Source organism: Pristiophorus japonicus, chromosome 2, assembly GCF_044704955.1.
Source record: "Pristiophorus japonicus isolate sPriJap1 chromosome 2, sPriJap1.hap1, whole genome shotgun sequence".
Classification (NCBI taxonomy): domain Eukaryota; kingdom Metazoa; phylum Chordata; class Chondrichthyes; family Pristiophoridae; genus Pristiophorus; species Pristiophorus japonicus.
This window is the reverse complement of record NC_091978.1, coordinates 188,932,421-188,945,551: the sequence shown is the minus strand read 5'-3', so window position 1 is coordinate 188,945,551 and position 13,131 is coordinate 188,932,421. Positions and strand designations below refer to the sequence as shown.

Here is a 13,131-nt window from a genome sequence, read left to right as displayed (position 1 = left end):
TGTTTCTATGAGATCCCCTCTCATCCTTCTAAAGGCCCAGTTGATTCATTCTCTCCTCATATGACAGCCCAGCCATCCCTGGAATCAGTCTGGTGAACCTTCGCTGCACTCCCTCAATAGCAAGAACGTCCTTCCTCAGACTAGGAGACCAAAACTGAACACAATATTCCAGGTGAGGCCTCGCTAAGGCCCTGTACAACTGCAGTAAGACCTCCCTGCTCCTATATTCCAATCCCGTAGCTATGAAGGCCAACATACCATTTGCCTTCTTTACCGCCTGTTGTACCTGTGTGCCCACTTTCAATGACTGATGAACCATGACACCCAGGTCTCGTTGCACCTCCCCTTTTTCTAGTCTGCCGCCATTCAGATAATATTCTGCCTTCGTGTTTTTGCCCCCAAAATGGATAACCTCACATTTATCCACAATATACTGCATCTGCCATGTATTTGCCCACTCACCTAATCTGTCCAAGTCACCTGCAGCCTCTTAGTGTCCTCCTCACAGCTCACACCGCCACCCAGTTTAGTGTCATCGCAAACTTGGAGATATTACACTTTATTCCGTCATCCAAATCGTTAATGTATATTGCAAAGAGCTGGGGTCCCAGTGCTGAGCACTGCGGCACCCCACTAGTAACTGCCCGCCATTCTGAAAAGGACCCGTTTATCCCGACTCTCTGCTTCCTGTCTGCAAACCAGTTCTCTATCGATGTCAGTACATTACCCCCAATACCATGCGCTTTGATTTTGTACACCAATCTCTTGTGCGGGACCTTGTTAAAAGCCTTTTGAATGTCCAAATACACCACATCTACTGGTTGTCCCTTGTCCACTCTATTAGTTACATCCTCAAAAAATTCCAGAAGATTCATAAAGCATGATTTTCCTTTCATAAATCCATGCTGACTCGGTCCGATCCTGTCACTGCTTTCCAAATGGGCTACTATTTCATCCTTAATGATTGAAACAGAAACATAGAAAATAGGTGCAGGAGTAGGCCATTCGGCCCTTCTAGCCTGCACCGCCATTCAATGAGTTCATGGCTGAACATGCACTTCAGTACCCCATTCCTGCTTTCTCACCATATCCCTTGATCCCCCTAGTAGTAAGGACTTCATCTAACTCCTTTTTGAATATATTTAGTGAATTGGCCTCAACAACTTTCTGTGGTAGAGAATTCCACAGGTTCACCACTCTCTGGGTGAAGAAATTACACCTCATCTCGGTCCTAAATGGCTTACCCCTTATCCTTAGACTGTGTCCCCTGGTTCTGGACTTCCCCAACATTGGGAACATTCTTCCTGCATCTAACCTGTCTAACCCCGTCAGAATTTTAAACGTTTCTATGAGGTCTCCTCTCATTCTTCTGAACTCCAGTGAATACAAGCCCAGTTGATCCAGTCTTTCTTGATATGTCAGTCCCGCCATCCCGGGAATCAGTCTGGTGAACCTTCGCTGCACTCCCTCAATAGCAAGAATGTCCTTCCTCAGGTTAGGAGACCAAAACTGTACACAATACTCCAGGTGTGGCCTCACCAAGGCCCTGTACAACTGTAGCAACACCTCCCTGCCCCTGTACTCAAATCCCCTCGCTATGAAGGCCAACATGCCATTTGCTTTCTTAACCGCCTGCTGTACCTGCATGCCAACCTACCATGACACCCAGGTCTCGCTGCACCTTCCCCCTTCCTAATCTGTCACCATTCAGATAATAGTCTGTCTCTCTGTTTTTACCACCAAAGTGGATAACCTCACATTTATCCACATTATACTTCATCTGCCATGCATTTGCCCACTCACCTAACCTATCCAAGTCGCTCTGCAGCCTCATAGCATCCTCCTCGCAGCTCACACTGCCACCCAACTTAGTGTCATCCGCAAATTTGGAGATACTACATTTAATCCCCTCGTCTAAATCATTAATGTACAGTGTAAACAGCTGGGGCCCCAGCACAGAACCTTGCGGTACCCCACTAGTCACTGCCTGCCATTCTGAAAAGTCCCCATTTACGCCTATTCTTTGCTTCCTGTCTGACAACCAGTTCTCAATCCATGTCAGCACACTACCCCCAATCCCATGTGCTTTAACTTTGCACATTAATCTCTTGTGTGGGACCTTGTCGAAAGCCTTCTGAAAGTCCAAATATACCACATCAACTGGTTCTCCCTTGTCCACTCTACTGGAAACATCCTCAAAAAATTCCAGAAGATTTGTCAAGCATGATTTCCCTTTCACAAATCCATGCTGACTTGGACCTATCATATCACCTCTTTCCAAATGCACTGCTATGACATCCTTAATAATTGTTTCCATCATTTTACCCACTACCGATGTCAGGCTGACCGGTCTATAATTCCCTGTTATCTCTCTCCCTCCTTTTTTAAAAAGTGGGGTTACATTGGCTACCCTCCACTCCAAAGGAACTGATCCAGAGTCAATGGAATGTTGGAAAATGACTGTCAATGCATCCACTATTTCGAAGGCCACCTCCTTAAGTACTCTGGGATGCAGTCCATCAAGCCCTGGGGATTTATCGGCCTTCAATCCCATCAATTTCCCCAACACAATTTCCCGACCAATAAGGATTTCCCTCAGTTCCTCCTCCTTACTAGACCCTCCGACCCCTTTTATATCCGGAAGGTTGTTTGTGTCCTCCTTAGTGAATACCGAACCAAAGTACTTGTTCAATTGGTCCGCCATTTCTTTGTTCCCCGTTATGACTTCCCCTGATTCTGACTGCAGGGGACCTACGTTTGTCTTTACTAACCTTTTTCTCTTTACATATCTATAGAAACTTTTGCAATCCGTCTTAATGCTCCCTGCAAGCTTCTTCTCGTACTCCATTTTCCCTGCCCTAATCAAACCCTTTGTCCTCCTCTGCTGAGTTCTAAATTTCTCCCAGTCCCCGGGTTTGCTGCTATTTCTGGCCAATTTGTATGCCACTTCCTTGGCTTTAATACTATTCCTGATTTCCCTTGATAGCTATGGTTGAGCCACCTTCCCTTTTTTATTTTTACGCCAGACAGGAATGTACAATTGTTGTAGTTCATCCATGCGGTCTCTAAATGTCTGCCATTGCCCATCCACAGTCAACCCCTTCAGTATCTATCCTAGCCAATTCACGCCTCATACCTTCAAAGTTACCCTTCTTTAAGTTCTGGACCATGGTCTCTGAATTAACTGTTTCATTCTCCATCCTAATGCAGAATTCCACCATATTATGGTCACTCTTCCCCAAGGGGCCTCGCACAACGAGATTGCTAATTAATCCTCTCTCTTATACAACACCCAGTCTAAGATGGCCTCCCCCCTAGTTGGTGCCTCGACATATTGGTCAAAAAAACCATCCCTTATGCACTCCAGGAAATCCTCCTCCACCGTATTGCTTCCAGTTTGGTTCGCCCAATCTATGTGCATATTAAAGTCACCCATTATAACTGCTGCACCTTTATTGCACGCACCCCTAATTTCATGTTTGATGCCCTCCCCAGCATCACTACTACTGTTTGGAGGTCTGTACACAACTCCCACTAATGTTTTTTGCCCTTTAGTGTTCTGCAGCTCTACCCATATAGATTCCACATCATCCAAGCTAATGTCCTTCTGAACTATTGCCTTAATTTCCTCCTTAACCTCCTTGATTCCAACAATTTCCCCACTACTGATGTCAGGCTAACCGGTCTATAATTACTCGCTTTCTCTCCCTCCTTTTTAAAAAAAGTGGTGTTACATTAGCTACCCGCCAGTCCATAGGAACTGATCCAGAGTTGATAGATTGTTGGAAAATCATCACCAATGCATCCACTATTTCTCGGGCCATTTCCTTAAGTACTCTGGGATGCAGACTATCAGGACCCGGGGACTTATCGGTCTTTAATCCCATCAATTTCCCTAACACAATTTCCCGCCTAATAAGGATATCTTTCAGTTCCTCATTTTCACTAGACCCACTGTCCCCTAGTACATTCGGAAGGTTATTTGTATCTTCCTTTGTGAAGACAGAACCGAAGTATTGGTTCAGTTGGTCTGCCATTTCTTTGTTTCCCATTATAAATTCACCTGAATCCGACTGCAAGGGACCTATGTTTGTCTTACTAACTCATCTTTTTCTCTTCACATATTTACAGAAGCTTTTGCAGTCAGTTTTTATGTTACCTGCAAGCTTTCTCTCGAACTCTATTTTCCCCTCATTAATTAAACCCTTAGTCTTCCTCTGTTGAATTCTAAATTTCTCCCAGTCCTCAGGTTTGTTGCTTTTTCTAGCCAATTTATATGCCTCTTCCTTGGATTTAACACTATCCTTAATTTCTCTTGTTAGCCATGGTTGAGCCATCTTTCCAGTTTTATTTTTACTCCAGACAGGGATGTAGAATTGCTGAAGTTCATCCATGTGATCTTTAAATGTTTGCCATTGCTTATCCACCGTCAACCCTTTAAGTATCCTCTGCCAGTCTATTCTAGCCAATTCACACTTGATACCGTCAAAGTTACCTTTCCTTAATTCAGCACCCTAGTTTCCGAATTAACTTTGTCACTCTCCATCTTAATAAGGAATTCTACCATATTATGGTCACTTATGGTTCTGGACGAGGGGTGGTTCCGGATAAGGGTGTTCTGGATAAGGGAGGTTCAACCTATAATGTGAACAGCAGACCATGGATGGGATTACTTGGATGTCCAGGGTAATACGGTGCCCCATTTATAAAATACTAGGGAATTTGCGGATTCTGACCCGAAGCCGATGAAGGAATATATAATGTTTTACCAATTACTAGTCAAAAACTAACATGTGGGCACTGGGCTGAACTAGGGCACATGGAAGTTAAATCCAGCATTAGTTTCAGATCAATGCAGGTTCAGTGGAATATAAACATGGCTTGATATTGAGGTGTGACTTCAAGTTGAGCTCTGGCTCATAGCATCAGTAAACTCCACTTTTAAATTCATAAAAGTCATATGCTCTTTAAACTACAATATTATCTTTCTTTCCCCCCAGTGTTCCTGAATGTGTGCATTGTTCCTATTATCAATACCAATTACTTTTTCAGAATAATTTGGCCACCGTATTTTTCTGTTGACTTTCAGCTATTTTTATTAACCTTTCATTCTATTTTGTTTCTTTGTCTACTCTTTAAAAAAATATATATGTATTTTAATGTAAGTTGATACTGTAGAATTTTTTTATGACGAGATTTGAATCTTCTCTCCAGATCCCATTGGGCTTCAGACTTGATCTGACATTTCTTGGTTGCTGCATGCTGAATTCGACTTGTGAAGCTTGATTTACTCTTTGGGCTGTTATCTGCCCAAACACAAGCCTGCCACATCATTGCAGCAAACATCATAAAGTACTAAATAATTAAAATGAATTACTAAAGTATTGAATGGAAATGATTATGTCATTATTATTTAAAATTAACATTAAATGTAGTAGAGTCTACGGGGCCAATAGTGCAATGATTGGTTGCTGGCTCCCTGTATTACCGAGCACAAGCTGGAAGCCTACTCCGTGCCCTATGTGACGCAGACTGCTGGCCCTCGGCCTGCGAGCACAATCGGAGTGGGCCAGGAGCGGAGGGAGCAGCATGATGCATACCTCTCCAGGGAGCAGCACGTGCTGGAGCAGGAGAGCAATGGCAGCGAAGAGGGCGACTGGATTGGACGTCACCAAGATCCAGGTCAGTGATTGGAACGTGGGCAGGTACTGCAGGAGCAGCGAGGTCGGGGCGAAGGAGCGGCAAGAGATTGTAGAGGGATGTGATCGGGGCCAAGGAGAGGTGTGAGTTCGGGGACCAGAAGAGGTGAGGGCCCAGGGGCAGCATGGACCAGCCCACACTGCGATATGTGTACGCATTAGGTCTGTGCAGCAGAGCTGGTCTCCAGTCATCTTGGATAACCCTTGCCACTGGACCAGGACCGAGCTCTGTCAAGCCCGTGTGGTGGCTGATGTGCAATAGTCACCGCACATTAAAAAAATCCACACAGAGCATCTTCCACCCTTCAAGATTCAGTTCGGGACCTGGAATATTAGGTCCTTCATTGAAACACCTGTGGACTTTTTGGCGTGGAAGCAAATCATCCTCAACGCAAGGGACTGCCACTAATGATGATGATGATGATGTGCATCGTATGCTTGGAGCAGTGCACAAAATGTACAAAATTAAGTTTACTTAATTTAGTGGGCCTTCCTGTCATGCAGCTGGAGCACTTGAACAATTGCCGAATGCCTGTTTGGAATGGGCAATTTAGGGAAGGCCCATTCTAAAATGTTAAGCTTTTAAATTAATGGGTGTTCTTCTCTTTGTTATCAAGCAATGCTTATTTTTGGCCCCATCAACAAATTGCCAAAAATGGTGGCACCATGCGGGCAACTAACAGCACTTCTGTGGCCACAGGCATGCGACATTCCAACCCTGACCTACGTATAGCATTCTCTGTACTCTATGCTATATGTTAGGGATACCACTAAATTATATAGATGAGCTGACTTAACAGTATGGGTTTAAATCCGCTTATTCAGATACAGGTGTAGTCAATGTCTCAGACGAGCAGACCCAGCACAGCACAGTGGGGTTTGCATTCCTGTGTTATTTTTAGTAGTAAGGTGAAAGTAAATAGTGAAGTGAATAGTAAATATAAAAGCAAAATACTGCAGATGGTGGAATCTGAAATAAAAACAGTGAATGCTGAAAATCTCAGCGGGTCAGGAAGCATCTGGAGAGAGAAAAACAAAGTTAACGTTTCAGGTCGAGGACCCTTCGTCAGAATTGCCGAATGTTCGAAAAGAGCACATTCTTGAGCACATTCTTAAACACTGAAAGGGAAAGGGGAAGAAAGAGCAAAAGGGAAGGTCTGTGAAAGGGTGGAAAGCAGGAGAGATTAGAGAGACAAAAGGGATGATGGTCCGAATTGAAATGGTAATGATAGAGGTTGAAAAAAAGTTAATCTGGATAGGGTGTGAATGGCGTAGTAATGACCAGCTGCCATTATAGACAAAGAGAGAAAAAAAAGAGAAGAGTAGTGAAATGAATAGTAAATATCCTCTGTTTGAACCCTTTCTAATCTTTGATTTATTCACTTTCCTCACATTTCGTCTTTTATGTTAGTCTTTTTCTTCTCATTTAATTTTATTCTTTAATAATGTCTTAATTATTTTTCTTGCTCCTCCTACCCTCCACCCACCCACCGCTCTCCAATAGAGAGGGATCGAGAATCAACAGTGATGGAAGCAATTACATTGCAATGTTTGAAATAAAGTCTATCTCTGTAAGTGTAGCTGAAATGATAAGTAATCCAGGAATATTTATATTGGATAACAGAAGGCTCAGGGATACCTTGCTAAAACTTACAAGCTTCTAAGGGATGTAAATAAACAGAACTCTTATAAATTGGTTGTAGTAACCACAAATTCTATAGCCATAAACATAAATTCAAGCTGAGAAGATGAAAAGTGAACAGGCAGTTTAGATCTTCTACTTCACATGGAAGGTAGTGAATGAAAGGAGCGAATCCAGAGAGACAGTGAAGGTAGATAACGTGCATATCTGCACATAAAGTTTCCTCTTCCTTTGTCCATTTGCGACATTACCATTTGAGGTACATTTCCCTTCCCTATACTTGGTTTCAAAATACATTACTTTACATTTTTTTTTATAGAATCAACTACATCTGCCATATATTTGCTCATGCTGCTAGCCCGTCTAAGCCCTCTTGTCATCTTTAATGATCCTTAACATAATTTATTATAACCCTTAATTTGGTGTTACCAGCAAATTATTTTATTGTTCCGTTAATTCTTAAGACCAACACAAAAAATCTGCAATGGGATATAGATAGGCTAAGTGAGTGGGCAAAAATTTGGCAGGTGGAGTATAATGTGGGAAAATGTGAGGTTATCCATTTGGCAGAAATAATCGAAAAGCAAATTATAATTTAAATGGAGAAAAATTGCAAAATGCTGCAGTACAGAGGGGCCTGGGGGTCCTTGTGCATGAAACACAAAAAGTTAGTATGCAGGTACAGCAAGTAATCAGGAAGGCAAATTGAATGTTGGCCTTTATTGCAAGGGGGATAGAGTATAAAAGCAGAGAAGTCCTGCTACAACTGTACAGGGTATTGGTGAGGCCACTTCTGGAATACTGCGTACAGTTTTGGTCTCTGTATTTAAGGAAGGATATACTTGCATTGGAGGCTGTTCAGAGAAGGTTCACTAGGTTGATTCTGGAGATGAGAGGTTTGACATATGAGGATAGGTTGAGTAGGTAGTGCCTAAACTCATTGGAGTTCAGAAGAATGAGAGGTGATCTTATTGAAACATATAAGATAATAAGGGGGCTCGACAAGGTGTATGCAGAGAGGATATTTCCACTCATAGGGGAAACTAAAACTAGGGGACATAGTCTTAGAATAAGGGGCCGCCCATGTAAAACTGAGATGAGGAGAAATTTCTTCTCTGAGGGTTGTAAATCTGGCTGGGTCATTGAATATATTTAAGGCGGAGATATATTAAGCGATAAGGGAGTAAAGGGTTATGGAGAGCAGGCAGGGAAGTGGAGCTGAGTCCATGATCAGATCAGCCATGATCTTATTTGTGATATCTTCACAGAGCACAGCACACACAGCTTCCTAATATGGCAGGCAGCTCTCTTGGAAGTCTCCGGAATCTGCCTGGTTCTGTTTATTATTAACCCTGCACTTGCAGTATACAATACGTCCACATCCATAGTGTGGAGCTACAAACATTACAAGCTTACAGACATTACACTTCTCCCTCCTTAATGAAGAAGCCATCATAACAAACATCATAGATAACTTTCATGTTTATACATAACACAGGATATAAATTTTTTTTTTCCATATTTACAAATTTAACTTTACCACTTGTTTTCTGTTTCGAAGAGGGTACCTTCACTCTCAAACAGAACCTTCCAAACATGGTGTCGAATCTAAATTCATTCGAGGCTCACCCTGAGGAATGTTTTCCTCCACGGAATTTCCTTGATTTTCATTTGAACTCACTCTAACTTCAGGCTCTTTGTTTTCCTGACTCGGACTCAGACTTTCATTCTGATTCTCTCCTGGATTTGTTTCTAGTACATTGGATTTAGGATTTGCTACTGGTGTATCAAAACTATCTGATGAGTCAGAAATAATTGAATCATTTCCACCTTCAACTCCTTCCATGTCTGTAGGTAAAATATGATCAATATGAACAAACCTAACCTGTCCATTACCAAATATGTGCGAGGACCACATATCTTCACCACTCTTCCTGGTAACCACTTTAAACATTTATGGTGATGGGTCTTCACTCTCAACTTCTGGTTTAATTTCACACTTCTCTCTTTTACTCTATTTTTATCATGATTCTCTTTCTGTCTTAATTGTGTCTCTTCTACAGACTGTGCCAAATTTGGCTTTATCAACGAGAATCTGATTTTTGGCTGTTGTTTGAGAAACAACTCTGCTGGTGTTCTACCAGTAGTTATATGAGGAGTATTTCGATATGTAATCAAAAAAATTAGCCAATTTGTGATCCAATGACAACTGTCGTTTCCTTGGATTTGGATTGAACATTTGTTTTATGAGGGCACGTTTTACAATTTGTACAGTGCGGTCTGCTGCACCATTCGAAGAAGGATAGTATGGCGGAACCTTGGTATGTTTCACACCATTTTTGTTCGTGAACTGTGCAAATTCTTTTGAACGAAATTGTGGCCCATTACCCAAAACAATCTCTTCAGGGAGGCCAAATGAAGAAAATCATTTTCGGACAATGTCCAATGTTTTATTTGTTGTTATTTTCCACATTGGAAACACCTCAACCCACTTCGAATGGCTATCAATCACAATGAACAATTGTTGTCCTTCTAACTCAGCAAAATCAATATGTAGCCTTTGCCACACCTTGGGAGGCCATTTCCATGGCTGTAATGGTGCTGGTGGTGGTTGCTTGCTTACCGATTGACATGTCGTACACTGACTCAGGATGTATTCTATATCTTTATTAAGACCTGGCCACCATAAATAACTGCGTGCAAAACTCTTGGTCAAGCATGTTCTCAGGTGCTGGTCATGGAGGTCTCCGAATAATTTGGACCTGAATTTATTTGGTATAACCACTCTTGCACCCCACATGATACAATCTTTATCGACTGATAATTCATTCCTACAAATGAAGAATGGATGTGTATCTTTGTCTGTTACCTGGTTTGGCCATCCATTTACAATATACTCATACACTTTTGACATCACTGGGTCATGTTTGGTTGCTCTACCAATCTCTTCAGCTGTGACTGGCAGTTCATCAATGTATGAAAAATAAAACACTTCTTCCCTATCGTGTGTAACTTGTGATGGGGAAGGCAATCTAGACATTGCATCAGCATTACTGTGATCAACTGATCATCTGTATTCAATATCATATGTATATGCTGACAAAATCAAAGCCCATCTCTGCATTCGGGCTGCAGCTAATGTTGGAACTGGGGACTTTGGATGGAGGATTGCTGTTAGGGGCTTATGGTCCGTAACGATGGTAAACTTACGACCATACAAGTATTTGTGAAACTTCTTGACCCCAAATATTAATGCCAAATCTTCCCTTTCAATTTACGCCTAATTACTCTCACTGGCACTGAGAGTGCGTGAAGCAAAAGCAATTGGTCTCTCTTCCCCACTATGTAATACATGACAGATTACTGCCCCAACTCCATACGGAGAGGCATCACATGCCAGCTTAATCTCCTTAGATATGTCATAGTGACCTAACATGGTGCTCTCTACCAATTTGCTTTTACACTCCTTGAATGCTGTATCACATTCTTTTGACCAGTTCCAATGGACCTGTTTTTTCAAAAGTTCATTCAGTGGATATAATACTGTTGCCAAATTTGGTCGGAACTTCCCATAATAGTTCAAAAGACCCAAGAATGAACAAAGTTCAGTGATATTCCTAGGAGTGGGTGCATTTCTAATTGCATCCAATTTTTCCATGGTTGAATGTAACCCATCTTTGTCTACTCTATACCCTAAGTACTCCACTGAGTTTTTCAATAACTCACACTTACGAGCAGACACTCGTACTCTGTGCTTCTCTAGCCGTTTGAGGACTTCATTCAAGATGTTATTATGAATTTGCCTATTTGGTGCTGAAATTAGTATGTCATCCAAATAACATACTACCCCTTCTTTACCTTGCAAAATCTGGTTCATCAGCCCTTGGAATATGGCAGGGGCGGAAGACACTCCAAACGGTAGCCTATTAAATTGATATAGGCCTAGATGAGTATTTATAGTCAAACATGACTTGGACTCCTCATCTAGTTCAAGCTGTAAGTAGACATTCGTACGATCCAGTTTTGAGAAGATCTGACCACCACCAGTGTTGTGAACAAATCTTCTATATTCGGCAATGTATTGGGGACATTATCCTCTGGAACCTAGTTTACGGTTACTTTATAATCACCACACAATCTTACCTTACCATCGGACTTAGATACAACAACAATGGGTGTAGCCCAATTACATCAATCTATCTTACATATAATGTTCTCAGTCTCTAGTCTTTTGAGTTCTTGCTCAACTTTCTCCTTGAGTGCATATGGTACGGAACGTGGCTTGTAGTAAACCGATCTAGCGTCCTTCTGTACCCTGACACTCGTCTTGAAGCCTTGGATCGGACTGCCCGTTTCACAGAACACCTTCGGATACGTCTTGATGAAAATCTCGCTTCCACACAGAAAATCTTACTCCAATCCAGCTTCAGTGAGCTCAACCAATTTCTTCCTAGTAAGGCAGACTTGTCTCCTTTCACTACTATTAGAGGCAAGTTCTGAAATTGATCTTTATATTTCACTGGTACGGTGATATGGCCAAATACAGGAATTTTCTCTCCCGAGTAACCTCGCAGCTCTATCTTGGATTTCTCCTGTTGAAAATCACGCAATTTGTCGCGATATAGTGATTCCGGTACTACAGTCACGGATGCACCTATGTCAATTTCCATTGGTATCTTGAATCCCGCAACATCTATGTGGATTTTGATGCTTTCGAATCGCTGTCCGTTAACCTCGTGCTCCTGATGACGTGTAACTCTAACACCTCCTCGTCCTGTTGTTGTTCTTCCATACTATGTAGTCTCTTTGGATTTCTACTCATAGCTTTGAACGCTGGACTCATAGCTTTAAAAGCTAGTTTACCCTTCAGTCGGCATGCCTTCGCAAGATGCCCAGTCTTTCTGCAGAAGAAACACTCTGCCTTCACGTATGGACAACTTTGAGCAATGTGTTGTCCCAGGCACCTATAGCACGACTTCGACGCTCTGGTAGAATTTCCAGTTTCTGAGACTTTCGGCCAAGGCCGTCTTTTACTTTGAACCTGCAGGTGATTTACCTCGGTTGACTGACGACCGTAATCATTATTTAATTCTCGAGAATATTGTTCGGCCATGCCCATCGACCTCACTGTCTGACAAACAATCTGAAAAGTCAAGTCATCTGACGTCAATAACTTCCTTTTGATCGCATCAATTTTCACCCCACAAACAAAATGATCCCGTAATGCTCGGTTTTGAAAATTTCCAAAATTACAGTGCATCGATAGCTTTTTTAATGCTACGATGTAATCACTGATACTTTAATCAGTCTTTTGATTCTGAATCCCGAAACTATAGCTTTCAGCAATATCTAATGGTTTGGGGTTATAGTGCTGCTCCAGCTTCGTTAAAATCTCTGTAAGCGTTGTGCGCTTTGGCTCGTCAGGCACAAGCAGATTTACAAGAGTATCATATAATGCCAGACCTGCCTCCGATAAGAAGATCGCTTTCTTGCGTTCCAACACAGCCCGGTTCTCGACTGCATTGTCTGGAACTTCGATTATGTTATTTGCAATGAAATAAAATTCTAGCCGATCCACATACGCTTTAAAACGTTCCCGGCCGTGTCTATATTCACCCAAATATCCGATTACACCTGTCATTTTAATCTCTAGCTGTTCACACCGTATGCTCTATTTTACCTTGGATTTTGTAGCTTTTTTCCAAAGGCAGAAACTTCCAAAGTCTCTCTGTCGGCTGGCTGAATCCTTCACCAACAAAATTTAAGCTTTAAATCATCCGAAAAATCCCA

At 42.0% G+C, this 13,131-nt stretch overlaps 1 protein-coding gene across 8 annotated transcripts in view; it reads left to right on the top strand.

Moving 5' to 3' along the window:
• The window catches only part of pcdh7b (protocadherin 7b), a 581,399-nt gene that overhangs the window by 124,011 nt on the left and 444,257 nt on the right, over window positions 1–13,131 (top strand). The window lies entirely within an intron of this gene.